The following is a 15292-nucleotide window of genomic DNA, read 5'->3' as shown; positions in this document are numbered from 1 at the left end:
CCTGCTGAGAGCATTATGTGTATATACAGTACTGCTGGAGGCATTATGTGTTTAAAAAAAGTTTATGCACCAACTGATGCCTCACCCCTTTGGTGGCTCCACCCATATCACTGCCCACTTCTGCCCCACCCACAGTTCCTGACCCTATTTTCCTACAAAAATAGCACTGTAAGTACTTAACTAACCTATTTCCAGTCAGGAGAGGATAGTGTATCAATTATCAGAGGTTAACCTGTCACTTGAACTAAACATTGCTGAACCTCTCAGAGAGCAATAGGAGGAAAGGGGACATAGGTATTTTGACTCTTAAATGCATTATAGAAAAGCTAGATAGTCAGCAACTGCTTATCTGCTGTGTAAACGGTACCGACAGCTCTCCTAGTGACCTTAAGTGTTGTGCAAAAATCTTCACCTTTACCTCAGAGAGTGAGAAGCTAAGGAAGGAGACCGAGGGCCCTTTGGAATAGAGTCAGCCTATCCCTGCAAACCTTACATATTTAACATATAGCAGGCGGAGCTTGGATGTCATCCCAGCATTTACAGCATTGAGCAGGGCAGCATCAGAGGCGGGACGGGACAGAGAAGGAGGTGGATTATTATTATTATTATTATTACATTGTATTTATAAGGCGCCACATGTGTTTCGCAGCGCCGTACAAAGGACAGTACAGGGGACAAAACATTGCATTACAGTAAATAAATAACAGAAATAGAGTACAGGTAACAGAGCACCACAAATTCTCAAGACATAATACAGCTAAGATGTAAGTATTGAGGGAGTGATCATCGTACTACTAGAGGCTGGTGGCCATAGATGGAGATGAGCTTTTACTAGCAGGATAAAGATGGTCATTGAGTAGGGGAGAGCTGTGAGTGAAATGTGTTGAGACGAGGGCTTAGATAACAAGAGGAAAGAGGGCCCTGCTCTGAAGAGCTAACAATCTATTGGGGAGGGGCGACAGATAGATGACAAGAGGTGCAGGCAAGTGGGAGGTAGCCTGATGGCAGTATGCAAGCAAAGCTGAGATGTTCACGGCATGAGGCAGGGGGGTGGAGGTGCGGCTTAAGCACTGGGTTATGCATCGGTAGGGTATGCTTTGATGAATAGGTGGGTTTTTAGTGCCCGTTTGAAGCTTTGCAAGATTGGGGAGAGTCTAATGGATCGGGGGAGTGCGTTCCACTGAAGGGGTGCAGCACGGGCAAAATCCTGAACTCGTGCATGGGAAGCAGTGACCAGGGCGGTTGAGAGGCGACGGTCATTAGTCGACCGTAGGGGGCGGGAAGGAGTATGAAGGGAAAGGAGGTTGGAGATGTAGGGAGCAGTGGAATTAGAGATGGCCTTGTATGTGAGGGTGAGGAGTTTGAAGAGGATTCTGTAGGGGAATGGGAGCCAGTGTAGATTTTGTTGAAGGGGAGTGGCAGATGTGGTGTGGCGGGAGAGGAAGATAAGCCTAGCTGCGGAGTTCAGGACAGATTGGAGGGGAGCAAGATGGGAGCAAGCGAGGCCAGTGAGGAGGACATTGCAGTAGTCAAGTCGTGAGATGACCAGTGAGTGGATGATGAGTTTAGTTGCACTCTGGGAGAGATATGGCCTGATACAAGTAATGTTGCGTAGCTGGAAACGACAGGATTGTGTCAGAGCTTGGATGTGGGGTGCAAAGGAGAGGGAGGAGTCAAGAGTGACGCCCAGGCAGCGGAGTTGGGGAACGGGGGAGATGGTGGTGTTGTCAACAATGATGGAGATATTGGTCGGGGGTGTTGCTCTGGATGGGGGGAAGATGATGAGTTCCGTTTTGTCCATGTTGAGCTTTAGAGAGCATTCAGACATCCAGGAGGAGATTGCAGAGAGGCAGCTGGAAACCTGAGAGAGGACAGAGGGGGACAGATCAGGAGATGAGAGGTAGAGTTGTGTGTCATCAGCATAGAGGGGGTATTGAAGGCCAAATGAGTTAATGAGCGCACCCAGGGAAGAGGTATACAGGGAGAACAGAAGGGGTCCAAGGACAGAACCCTGAGGGACACCAACAGGAAGGATGGAAGGGTGTGAGGTGGTGCTTGAGGCAGACACAGAGAAGGAGCGGTTAGTGAGGTAAAAAGAAAACCAGTCAAGGACAGTGCTAGAGAGGCCAGCGTTTTGGAGTGTGCGGAGGAGGAGAGGATGATCTATGGTGTCAAAGGCAGCAGAGAGGTCCAGAAGGATGAGCAGAGAGAAGTGGCCCCTGGATTTGGCCGAAAGCAGGTCATTGGTGACTTTCACCAGGGCAGACTCAGTTGAGTGGAGTGGGCGAAAGCCAGATTGTAGTGGATCAAAGATGGAGTTGTCAGAGAGGTAGCTTGTGAGACGGCTGTAGACTAGTCGTTCAAGTAATTTGGAGGCGAAAGGGAGAAGAGAGATGGGGCGGTAGTTAGTGGGTGATGAGAGGTCGAGGTTGGGTTTTTTGAGAATAGGCGAGACCAGAGCATGTTTGAATGGTGAGGGGAAGATGCCGGTGGAGAGGGACAGGTTAAAGAGGTGAGCAAGGTGGGAGCAGGCAGTGGGGGAGAGGGAGTGGAGAAGACGGGAGGGAAGGGGGTCCAGGGGGCAGGTGGTGGGGGGGAGGATAAGATGAGGGAATAGACTTCCTTTTCTGAAGTGGGATGGAAGGAGGACAGGGTGGGATAGATGGAGGGGAGGGATAAAGGGGACAGGGGGGTAGCAGAGGGGTGACGGCGGGAGATGTCGAGTCGGATATCCTCAATTTTAGAGATGAAGAAGGAGGCAAAGTCAGTGGCAGTGAGGGAGGATGGGAGGGGAGGAGGAGGGGGGCGAAGGAGAGTGTTGAAAGTTTCAAAGAGACGGCGTGGACAGGAGGACTGAGAAGAGATGAGTGCTTGGAAAAAGGATTGCTTGGCGAGGGAAAGAGCAGAGCTGTAGGAGGAGAGAATAAACTTGAAATGGAGGAAGTCCGCCAGAGAGTGAGATCTCCTCCAGGAGCGTTCAGCGGAGCGTGAGCATTTTTGTAAGAAACGTGTTAGTTTGGTGTGCCAGGGTTGGGGTTTGGAGCGGCGGAGGGGGACAGAGGAGAGGGGGGCCACAGAGTTGAGAGCAGCGGTTAGGGAAGAGTTATAGAAGGTGGCTGCCTGGTTGGGACAAGTCATAGTGGAAAGAGGAGAGAGAAAAGTCTCGAGGGAGGACATGAAAGTGGGGTTGAGAGACCCGAGATTGCGTCTGGTGGTGGTGGGTCTGGGCGTGGAGAGGAGGAGGGAGGAAGAGAGGGTGAAGGAAAGCATATGGTGGTCAGAGAGAGGGAAGGGAGAGTTTGAGAAATCAGAGAGATCACATCGGTGGGTGAAGACAAGGTCGAGGGAGTGGCCGAGATTGTGAGTAGCGGTGGAGGTCCATTGAGAAAGTCCAAAGGAGGTGGAAAGGGTGAGAAGATTAGTGGAAGTGGCATTAGTGATGTCAATAGGGATGTTAAAGTCTCCGAGGATGACAGAGGGGAGGTCGGAGGAGAGAAAGTTGGGAAGCCAGGCAGCAAAGTTGTCAAGGAAAGGTGAACAGTGGCCAGGGGGGCGGTAGATCACTGCCACAAGGAGGTGAATGGGGTAGAAGAGGCGGATAGTGTGGACCTCGAAGGTGGAGAAGGTGAGAGAGGGCTCAGGTGGGATGATACGAAAGGTGCAGTTAGGGGAGAGAAGGACGCCTACGCCTCCACCCTGGCGACCATCAGTTCTGACTGTGTAGGTGAAGGAGAGGCCTCCGTAGGAGAGGGCAGCAGGGGAGGTGGTGTCAGAGGAGGAGAGCCAGGTTTCAGTGATGGCGAGAAGGTGAAAAGAGTGGGAGATGAAGAAGTCATGGATAGTTGGCAGCTTGTTGCAGATTGATCTAGCATTCCAGAGTGCACAGGAGAAAGGAAAGGAGGGGACAGGGGAGATAGGGATAAGGTTGGCTCGGTTCTGAGTGTTTGTGGGTGATTTTGAATTTGGGGGGTGAGACCTGGCAGTGAGGATTGGTATGTGACAGGATCGAGGAGCCATAATTTGGTACAGTAGTGTTCAGGGGAATAGAATGGTGTAGGTGTAATATAGAATGAACAAGGAGAATGTGGGCTGTAATGTAAGCAAAAGACAGTGCAAACAGAATTTTAAGAAATAATGTTAGGAACGGAAAGGCTGAGATGGATACACAGTGGTTGTAGATTGTGTAAATGAGAGTGTGAGCAATGTGTGAAAGCAGTAGGGCTGCTACTTAATCAGACAGGTTGTTCAGTATCCAGGCTGTGCAGGCTGCAGCCCTTACTGGTAGTGGTATGGGTAACTCACTGTAGTCTGTTGGTTGTAGTTCTTTTGTGGAGGTGGGGGAGAGCCTGCTGTCCCTCTGGTTTTCTCCTGTTTATCTCCGTATATCTCCATAGATTATATAATCATACTTTGCACTTAGCAACAAAAGATGCTTGCAGCCTAAGATGCTTGCAGCATTGATCTATACTAGTTAAATAACCATGCAGACATGGATACAGGGTTAATTGATAGCAGCCCCCACCCTCTGAAAACTCAACCCACAACAAAAGGTTGCCTCAAGGTGTGAACAAATCACTATACCCCCACTAATACACAGTGAGAACAGACTATAGTGTGGCCTAGAAATAACTAGCTAAAGATAAAATTAGCAATACCTAGCATAGTACAAAAAGCATGTAATGGGTGGATGTCAAAGTTGCAGCAGTGATAGATTGTCAATACCTAGCATAGTACAAAAAGCATGTAATGGGTGGATGTCAGCGCCAGCGTTTTGACAGCATCAGTCTGGAGAAGGCTCGCCCGGAGGTGCGGCCTGACAAAGATTGGCAGCGGCAGGCAAAGCATGTCCTGTTGTAAGTCTCATTAGTTTACCAGGAAGTCCTTCAAAATTAAAGTTGTACACATGTAAATATTTGAAATTCCGTAGCGAAGCACAGGTATTCAGCTATTATCTATATATATAAAAGTAAATACCACTGACTCATCACAAAATCTCCTGAACCATAAGTACTAGGAACTTGACATTTGGACAGTAGTTTGCGTGTGTGACGTAAGCATCCACTAAGAAAAGATTTTTAAAAAATTCTACCCGCAAAGGGATTAAAAGGGGTGAGATAAGTCCCCCCTCACAGAGGAAAATTAAGACAACTCCCCCAGCTGGGGCTATAAAGAATGCATGGTGACGGCGATACCAAGTCACGGAGGGTGGAGGACACAATGCTCTGTTCCTGAACTTCCTTGCCAGTGGCAGTTGCAGAGCAGTCCATTATTCAAATAGGGGAGCCACATCAACTGACACCCCCTAAACACTGTCAAACATTGCTAAATGTGGCTCTCCCATTTGAATAATGGACTGCTATAAAACTGCCACTGGCAAGGAAGTGCAGCCTTATGGTTCAGGAGATTTTGTGATAAGTCAGTGGTATTTGCCTTTTATATATATAGATTTCAGATATAAGTACTTAACCAACATATTTCCAGTCAGGAGAGGATAGTGTCTCAATTATCAGAGGTTAGCCTATCACTTGAACTAAACATTGCCGAACCTCTCAGAGAGCAATAGGAGAAAAGGAGACATAGGTATTTTGACTCTTAAATGCATTAATGGATAGCTTGATAGTCAGCAACTGCTTATCTGCTGTGTAAAGGGTACTGACAGCTCACCCAGTAACCTTAAGTATTGTGCAAAAAGATTTACCTTTTTACCACATAGGAGGAGCCCTAAGGAGAGCGAGAAGCTAAGCAAGGAGACCTAGGACCCTTTGGAATAGAGTCAGCCTATCCCTGCAAACCTTACATATTTAACATACAGCAGGCGGAGCTTGGATGTCGTCCCAGCATTTACAGCATTGAGCAGGGCAGCATCAGAGGCGGGACGGGGCAGAGAAGGAGGTGGATTATTCTCCTCAGCGCCAGCCTTTTGACAGCATCAGTCCAGGGAAGGCTCGCCCGGAGGTGCGGCCTGACAAAGATTGTCAGCGGTAGGCAAAGCAAGTCCTGTTGTAAGTTTCATTAGTTTACCAGGAAGTCCTTCAAAATTAAAGTTATACGCATGAAAATATTTGAAATTCCGTAGCGAAGCACAGGTATTCAGCTATTATCTATATATATATAAAAGTAAATACCACTGACTCATCACAAAATCTCCTGAACCATAAATACTAGGAACTTGACATTTGGACAGTAGCATGTGTTTGTGACGTAAGCATCCACTAAGAAAATATTTTTTCAAAATTCTACCCACAAAGGGGTATAAAGGGGTAAGATAAGTGCCCCCTCACAGAGGAAAATTAAGACAACCCAGCTGTGGTTATAAAGAATGCATGGTGATGGCGATACCAAGTCACAGAGGGTGGAGGACACAATTCTCTGTTCCTGAACTTCCTTGCCAGTGGCAGTTGCAGAGCAGTCCATTATTCAAATAGGGGAGCCACATCAACTGACACCCCTAAACACTGTCAAACATCGCTAAATGTGGCTCTCCTATTTGAATAATGGACTGCTATAAAACTGCTACTGGCAAGGAAGTGCAGCCTTATGGTTCAGGAGATTTTGTGATAAGTCAGTGGTATTTGCCTTTTATCTGTATAGATTTCAGATATAAGTACTTAAACAACATATTTCCAGTCAGTAGAGGATAGTGTCTCAGTTATCAGAGGTTGGCCTATCACTTGAACTAAACATTGACAAACCTCTCAGAGAGCAATAGAAGAAAAGGAGACATAGGTATTTTGACTCTTAAATGCATTAATGGATAGCTTGATAGTCAGCAACTGCTTATCTGCTGTGCAAAGGGTACTGACAGCTCTCCCAGTAACCTTAAGTGTTGTGCAAAAAGATTTACCTTTTTACCACATAGGAGGAGCCCTAAGGAGAGAGAGAAGCTAAGCAAGGAGACCTAGGACCCTTTGGAATAGAGTCAGCCTATCCCTGCAAACCTTACATATTTAACATACAGCAGGCGGAGCCTGGATGTCGTCCCAGCATTTACAGCATTGAGCAGGTCAGCATCAGAGGCGGGACGGGGCAGAGAAGGAGGTGGATTATTCTTCTCAGTGCCAGCCTTTGTACAGCATCAATCCGGGGAAGGTTCACCCATAGGAGCGGACTGACACAGATTGGCAGCGATGGGCAGAGCCTGTTGTAAGTCTACAGATTCCCGTACAAAAAAAATCAGTTTATTGCTTTGATGTGTTCTTGGGTGGTTTCCTGGAGGGGCACTTTGATACTAACAATTCTCAACAACATTTTACCACAAGGAAGCCTATTTTAAAAGCAGTATTTAATTTGCGCTTTTCATCTACATGTGATTATACTTGAAATTCCGTAGCGAAGCACGGGTATCAGCCAGTTTGTATATATGTATGTATATATATATATATATATATATATATATATATATATATATATATATACTGCTCAAAAAAATAAAGGGAACACTAAAATAACACATCCTAGATCTGAATGAATGAAATATTCTTATTAAATACTTTGTTCTTTACATAGTTGAATGTGCTGACAACAAAATCACACAAAAATTATCAATGGAAATCAAATTTATTAACCCACGGAGGTCTGGATTTGGAGTCACACTCAAAATTAAAGTGGAAAAACACACTACAGGCTGATCCAACTTTGATGTAATGTCCTTAAAATAGGCATGTCCAAACTGTGGCCCTCCAGCTGTTGTGAAACTACATATCCCAGCATGCCCTGACAGTTTGCCATCAGAGAATACAAAAGCTGTGTCAGTGCATGCTGGAATGTGTAGTTTCTCAACAGCTGGAGGGCCGCAGTTTGGACATGCCTGCCTTAAAACAAGTCAAAATGAGGCTCAGTAGTGTGTGTGGCCTCCACGTGCCTGTATGACCTCCCTACAATGCCTGGGCATGCTCCTGATGAGGTGGCAGATGGTCTCCTGAGGGATCTCTTCCCAGACCTGGACTAAAGCATCCGCCAACTCCTGGACAGTCTGTGGTGCAACGTGGTGTTGGTGGATGGAGCGAGACATGATGTCCCAGATGTGCTCAATTGGATTCAGGTCTGGGGAACGGGCGGGCCAGTCCATAGCATCAATGCCTTCATCTTGCAGGAACTGCTGACACACTCCAGCCACATGAGGTCTAGCATTGTCTTGCATTAGGAGGAACCCAGGGTCAACCGCACCAGCATATGGTCTCACAAGGGGTCTGAGGATCTCATCTCGGTACCTAATGGCATTCAGGCTACCTCTGGCGAGCACATGGAGGGCTGTGCGGCCCCCAAAGAAATGCCACCCCACACCATTACTGACCCACTGCCAAACCGGTCATGCTGGAGGATGTTGCAGTCAGCAGAACGTTCTCCTTGGCGTCACCAGACTCTGTCACGTCTGTCACATGTGCTCAGTGAGAACCTGCTTTCATCTGTGAAGAGCACAGGGCACCAGTGGCGATTTTGCCAATCTTGGTGTTCTCTGGCAAATGCCAAATGTCCTGCACATTTGTGGCTTGCTGGAGGTCATTTTGCAGGGCTCTGGCAGTGCTCCTCCTGTTCCTCCTTGCACAAAGGTGGAGGTAGCGGTCCTGCTGCTGGGTTGTTGCCCTCCTACGGCCTCCTCCATGTCTCCTGGTCCATGCTCTGGACACTACGCTGACAGACACAGCAAACCTTCTTGCCACAGCTCGCATTGATGTGCCATCCTGGATGAGCTGCACTACCTGAGCCACTTGTGTGGGTTGTAGACTCCGTCTAATGCTACCACTAGATTGAAAGCACTGCCAGCTTTCAAAAGTGACCAAAACATCAGTCAGAAAGCATAGGAGCTGAGAAGTGGTCTGTGGTCACCACCTTCAGAACAACTCCTTTATTGGGGGTGTCTTGCTAATTGCCTATAATTCCCACCTGTTGTCTATTCCATTTGCACAACAGCATGTGAAATTGATTGTCAATCAGTGTTGCTTCCTAAGTGGACAGTTTGATTTCACAGAAGTGTGATTGACTTGGAGTTACATTGTGTTGTTTAAGTGTTCCCTTTATTTTTTTGAGCATTTTATATATATATATATATATATATATATATATATATATATATATATATATATATATATTAGTGATGTGCACCTGAAATTTTTCGGGTTTTGGTTTTGGGTTCGGTTCCGTGGCCGTGTTTTGGGTTTGAACGCGTTTTGATAAACAGTAATGAGCGCTTAGAAAAGTTATGTGGCACCTGTAAAAAAGTTTTTTTATTAGCATATGTTTACAGCTCTTTTTAGGAGCTTTGTTGCGGTATGGCACAGTCCATGAGAGATCTAACTATCCCTACCTCACTCCCAGTCCACGGGATTCCTCAGCCTGATGGTAAAAGTCGCTGTCCGTGGCTTAGATGTTCTTCTCCTCCACCGCTGCGTCCAGCGGAGAGGCGGAGTGTGGCGGGGTTTAGCGGGTGACGTCACTCGGCGGCGTCCGATCTCTCCGGCGGCAGAATGTCCTTGTAATACCGCTATCCACCAACGCGTTTCGTGCTGTACCTAGCACTTCTTCAAGGTTGGATATGTGATTAAAAGGTGGAGATATCACTACAACACTGTAGACTGCTTTCCCGTAGACCTCTGTTTGAACGCGTTTTGGCAAAACCTCACCGAATTTTTTTTGTCGGATTCGGGTGTTTTATGGATTCGGGTGTTTTTTACAAAAAACCCTAAAAAACAGCTTAAATCATAGAATTTGGGGGTCATTTTGATCCCACAGTATTATTAACCTCAATAACCATAATTTCCACTCATTTTCAGTCTATTCTGAACACCTCACACCTCACAATATTATTTTTAGTCCTAAAATTTGCACCGAGGTCGCTGGATGGCTAAGCTAAGCGACACAAGTGGCCGACACAAACACCTGGCCCATCTAGGAGTGGCACTGCAGTGTCAGGCAGGATGGCACTACAAAAAAATAGTCCCCAAACAGCACATGATGCAAAGAAAAAAAGAGGCGCACCAAGGTCGCTGTGTGACTAAGCTAAGCGTCCTTAGTGGCCGACACAAACACCTGGCCCATCTAGGAGTGGCACTGCAGTGTCAGACAGGATGGCACTTAAAAAAATAGTCCCCAAACAGCACATGATGCAAAGAAAAAAAGAGCTGCACCAAAGTCGTTGTGTGACTAAGCTAAGCGACCCAAGTGGCCGACACAAACACCTGGCCCATCTAGGAGAGGCACTGCAGTGTCACGCAGGATGGCCCTTCCAAAAAATACTCCCCAAACAGCACATGACGCAAAGAAAAAAAGAGGCGCAATGAGGTAGCTGTGTGACGACTAAGCTAAGCGACCCTAGTGGCCGACACAAACACCTGGCCCATCTAGGAGTGGCACTGCAGTGTCACGCAGGATGGCCCTTCCAAAAAATACTCCCCAAACAGCACATGACGCAAAGAAAAAAAGAGGCGCAATGAGGTAGCTGTGTGACGACTAAGCTAAGCGACCCTAGTGGCCGACACAAACACCTGGCCCATCTAGGAGTGGCACTGCAGTGTCAGACAGGATGGCACTTAAAAAAATAGTCCCCAAACAGCACATGATGCAAAGAAAAAAAGAGCTGCACCAAAGTCGTTGTGTGACTAAGCTAAGCGACCCAAGTGGCCGACACAAACACCTGGCCCATCTAGGAGTGGCACTGCAGTGTCACGCAGGATGGCCCTTCCAAAAAAAACTCCCCAAACAGCACATGACGCAAAGAAAAAAAGAGGCGCAATGAGGTAGCTGTGTGATGACTAAGCTAAGCGACCCTAGTGGCCGACACAAACACCTGGCCCATCTAGGAGTGGCACTGCAGTGTCACGCAGGATGGCCCTTCCAAAAAATACTCCCCAAACAGCACATGACGCAAAGAAAAATGAAAGAAAAAAGAGGTGCAAGATGGAATTGTCCTTGGGACCTCCCACCCACCCTTATGTTGTAAAAACAGGACATGCACACTTTAACCAACCCATCATTTCAGCGACAGGGTCTGCCACACGACTGCGACTGAAATGACTGGTTGGTTTGGGCCCCCACCAAAAAAGAAGCAATCAATCTCTCCTTGCACAAACTGGCTCTACAGAGGCAAGATGTCCACCTCATCATCATCGTCCGATTCATCACCCCTTTCACTGTGTACATCCCCCTCCTCACAGATTATTAATTCGTCCCCACTGGAATCCACAATCTCAGGTCCCCGTATACTTTCTGGAGGCAATTGCTGCTGGCGAATGTCTCCATGGAGGAATTGATTATAATTAATTTTAATGAACATCATCTTCTCCACATTTTCTGGAAGTAACCTCGTACGCCGATTGCTGACAAGGTGAGCGGCTGCACTAAACACTCTTTCGGAGTACACACTGGAGGGAGGGCAACTTAGGTAGAATAAAGCCAGTTTGTGCAAGGGCCTCCAAATTGCCTCTTTTTCCTGTCAGTATACGTACGGACTGTCTGACGTGCCTACTTGGATGCGGTCACTCATATAATCCTCCACCATTCTTTCAATGGTGAGAGAATCATTTGCAGTGACAGTAGACGACATGTCAGTAATCGTTGGCAGGTCCTTCAGTCCGGACCAGATGTCAGCATCAGCAGTCGCTCCAGACTGCCCTGCATCACCACCAGCGGGTGGGCTCGGAATTCGTAGCCTTTTCCTCGCACCCCCAGTTGCAGGAGAATGTGAAGGAGGAGATGTTGACGGGTCGCGTTCCGCTTGACTTGACAATTTTCTCACCAGCAGTTCTTTGAACCTCTGCAGACTTGTGTCTGCCGGAAAGAGAGATCCAACGTAGGTTTTAAATCTAGGATCGAGCACGGTGGCCAAAATGTAGTGCTCTGATTTCAACAGATTGACCACCCGTGAATCCTGGTTAAGCGACTGAAGGGCTCCATCCACAAGTCCTACATGCCTAGCGGAATCGCTCTGTTTTAGCTCCTCCTTCAATGCCTCCAGCTTCTTCTGCAAAAGCCTGATGAGGGGAATGACCTGACTCAGGCTGGCAGTGTCTGAACTGACTTCACGTGTGGCAAGTTCAAAAGGTTGCAGAACCTTGCACAACGTTGAAATCATTCTCCACTGCGCTTGAGACAGGTGCATTCCACCTCCTTTGCCTATATCGTGGCCAGATGTATAGGCTTGAATGGCCTTTTGCTGCTCCTCCATCCTCTGAAGCATATAGAGGGTTGAATTCCACCTTGTTACCACCTCTTGCTTCAGATGATGGCAGGGCAGGTTCAGGTGTTTTTGGTGGTGCTCCAGTCTTCTGTACGCGGTGCCTGTACGCCGAAAGTGTCCCGCAATTCTTCTGGCCACCGACAGCATCTCTTGCACGCCCCTGTCATTTTTTAAATAATTCTGCACCACCAAATTCAAGGTATGTGCAAAACATGGGACGTGCTGGAATTTGCCAAGATGTAATGCACGCACAATATTGCTGGCGTTGTCCGATGCCACAAATCCCCAGGAGAGTCCAATTGGGGTAAGCCATTCTGCGATGATCTTCCTCAGTTGCCGTAAGAGGTTTTCAGCTGTGTGCGTATTCTGGAAAGCGGTGATACAAAGCGTAGCCTGCCTAGGAACGAGTTGGCGTTTGCGAGATGCTGCTACTGGTGCCGCCGCTGCTGTTCTTGCAGCGGGAGGTAATACATCTACCCAGTGGGCAGTCACAGTCATGTAGTCCTGAGTCTGCCCTGCTCCACTTGTCCACATGTCCATGGTTAAGTGGACATTGGGTACAACTGCATTTTTTAGGACACTGGTGAGTCTTTTTCTGACGTCCGTGTACATTCTCGGTATCGCCTGCCTAGAGAAGTGGAACCTAGATGGTATTTGGTAACGGGGGCACACTACCTCAAGCAATTGTCTAGTTCCCCGTGAACTAACGGCGGATACTGGATGCACGTCTAACACCAACATTGTCAAGGCCTCAGTTATCCGCTTTGCAACAGGATGACTGCTGTGATATTTCATCTTCCTTGCAAAGGACTGTTGGACAGTCAATTGCTTACTGGAAGTAGTACAAGTGGTCCTCCGACTTCCCCTCTGGGATGACGATCGACTCCCAGCAGCAACATCAGCAGCGCCAACAGCAGTAGGCGTTACACTCAAGGATGCATCGGAGGAATCCCAGGCAGGAGAGGACTCGTCAGACTTGCCAGTGACATGGCCTGCAGGACTATTGGCTTTCCTGGGTAAGGAGGAAATTGACACTGAGGGAGTTGGTGGTGTGGTTTGCGCGAGCTTGGTTACAAGAGGAAGGGATTTACTGGTCAGTGGAATGCTTCCGCTGTCGCTCAAAGTTTTTGAACTTTTCACTGACTTATTATGAATGCGCTGCAGGTGACGTATAAGGGAGGATGTTCCGAGGTGGTTAACGTCCTTACCCCTACTTATTATAGCTTGACAAAGGCAACACACGACTTGACACCAGTTGTCCGCATTTCTGTTGAAATAATTCCACACTGAAGAGCTGATTTTTTTTGTATTTTGACCAGGCATGTCAATGGCCATATTCCTCCCACGGACAACAGGTGTCTCCCCGGGTGCCTGACTTAAACAAACCACCTCACCACAATCCTCCTTGTCAATTTCCTCCCCAGTGCCAGCAACACCCATATCCTCATCCTGGTGTACTTCAACACTGACATCTTCAATTTCACTATCAGGAACTGGACTGCGGGTGCTCCTTTCAACACTTGCAGGGGGCGTGCAAATGGTGGAAGGCGCAAGCTCTTCCCGTCCAGTGTTGGGAAGGTCAGGCATCCCAACCGACACAATTGGACTCTCCTTTGGGATTTGTGATTTCGAAGAACGCACAGTTCTTTGCTGTGCTTTTGCCGCAAGTCTTTTCTTTTTTCTAGCGAGAGGATGAGTGCTTCCATCCTCATGTGAAGCTGAACCACTAGCCATGAACATAGGCCAGGGCCTCTGCCGTTCCTTTCCACTCCGTGTCGTAAATGGCATATTGGCAAGTTTACGCTTCTCCTCAGACGCTTTTAATATTGATTTTTGGGTCATTTTTTTACTGATCTTTTGTGTTTTGGATTTTACATGCTCTGTACTATGACATTGGGCATCGGCCTTGGCAGACGACGTGGATGGCATTTCATCGTCTCGGCCAAGACTAGTGGCAGCAGCTTCAGCACGAGGTGGAAGTGGATCTTGATCTTTCCCTATTTTTTTAACCTCCACATTTTTGTTCTCCATATTTTGCGCACAACTAAAAGCCACCACAGGTATACAATGTAGATGGGTGGATAGTATACTATTATTACTTATACTTATGGACGACGAGTAACGACACAGAGGTAGGCACAGCCGTGGCCTACCGTACTGCTGCTTATATATATAATATACTGTATAACGGACCTGGTGGACACTGTCAGCAGACTGCTAAACTAGTATGAAGAAAAAAAAAACACCACAGGTATACAATGTAGATGGATGGATAGTATAGTATTATATTACTTATGGACGACGAGTGCACTGACGACACAGAGGTAGGTACAGCAGTGGCCTACCGTACTGCTGCTTATATATATAATATACTGTATAACGGACCTGGTGGACACTGTCAGCAGACTGCTAAACTAGTATGAAGAAAAAAAAAAAAAACACAGGAGTGTTTTTCAGGCAGACAAACGTATACTGGACTGGTGGTCACTGTCAGCAAAACTGTGCACTGTACTCCTGCTATAACTGCTCCCCAGTCCCCACAATTAGGCAGTGTGAGCAGAGCAGTGCACTCAGCACAGATATATCATGCAGCAGTGCAGCACACTGAGTGAGCACAGATATGGTGGAGCGTTTTTTTCAGGCAGAGAAACAAAGGATTAAACTCACTGGTGTGGTATAATCAAAACCCTGCACTGTACTCCCTAACAGCTGCTCCCCGTCCCCAATCCTCCCCACAATTATAACTAACTAAGTCACTCTGTGTTCTACTATAACGGAGAGGACGCCAGCCACGTTCTCTCCCTATCAATCTCAATGCACGTGTGAAAATGGCGGCGACGCGCGGCTCCTTATATAGAATCCGAGTCTCGCGAGAATCCGACAGCGGGATGATGACGTTCGGGCACACTCGGGTTAACCGAGCAAGCCGGGAGGATCCGAGTCGCTCGGACCCGTGTAAAAAAAAGGTGAAGTTCGGGTGGGTCGGATCCCGAGGATCCGAACCCGCTCATCACTAATATATATATATATATATATATATATATATATATATATATATATAGTCCATGTCGGCGGCACTCATGGGACTTTGTAAAGATGACTTAAAGACACAAAAGTCAG

Source organism: Pseudophryne corroboree, chromosome 11, assembly GCF_028390025.1.
Source record: "Pseudophryne corroboree isolate aPseCor3 chromosome 11, aPseCor3.hap2, whole genome shotgun sequence".
Classification (NCBI taxonomy): Eukaryota; Metazoa; Chordata; class Amphibia; order Anura; family Myobatrachidae; genus Pseudophryne; species Pseudophryne corroboree.
The sequence above is the reverse complement of the archived record's forward strand: the minus strand, read 5'-3'. Positions refer to the sequence as shown.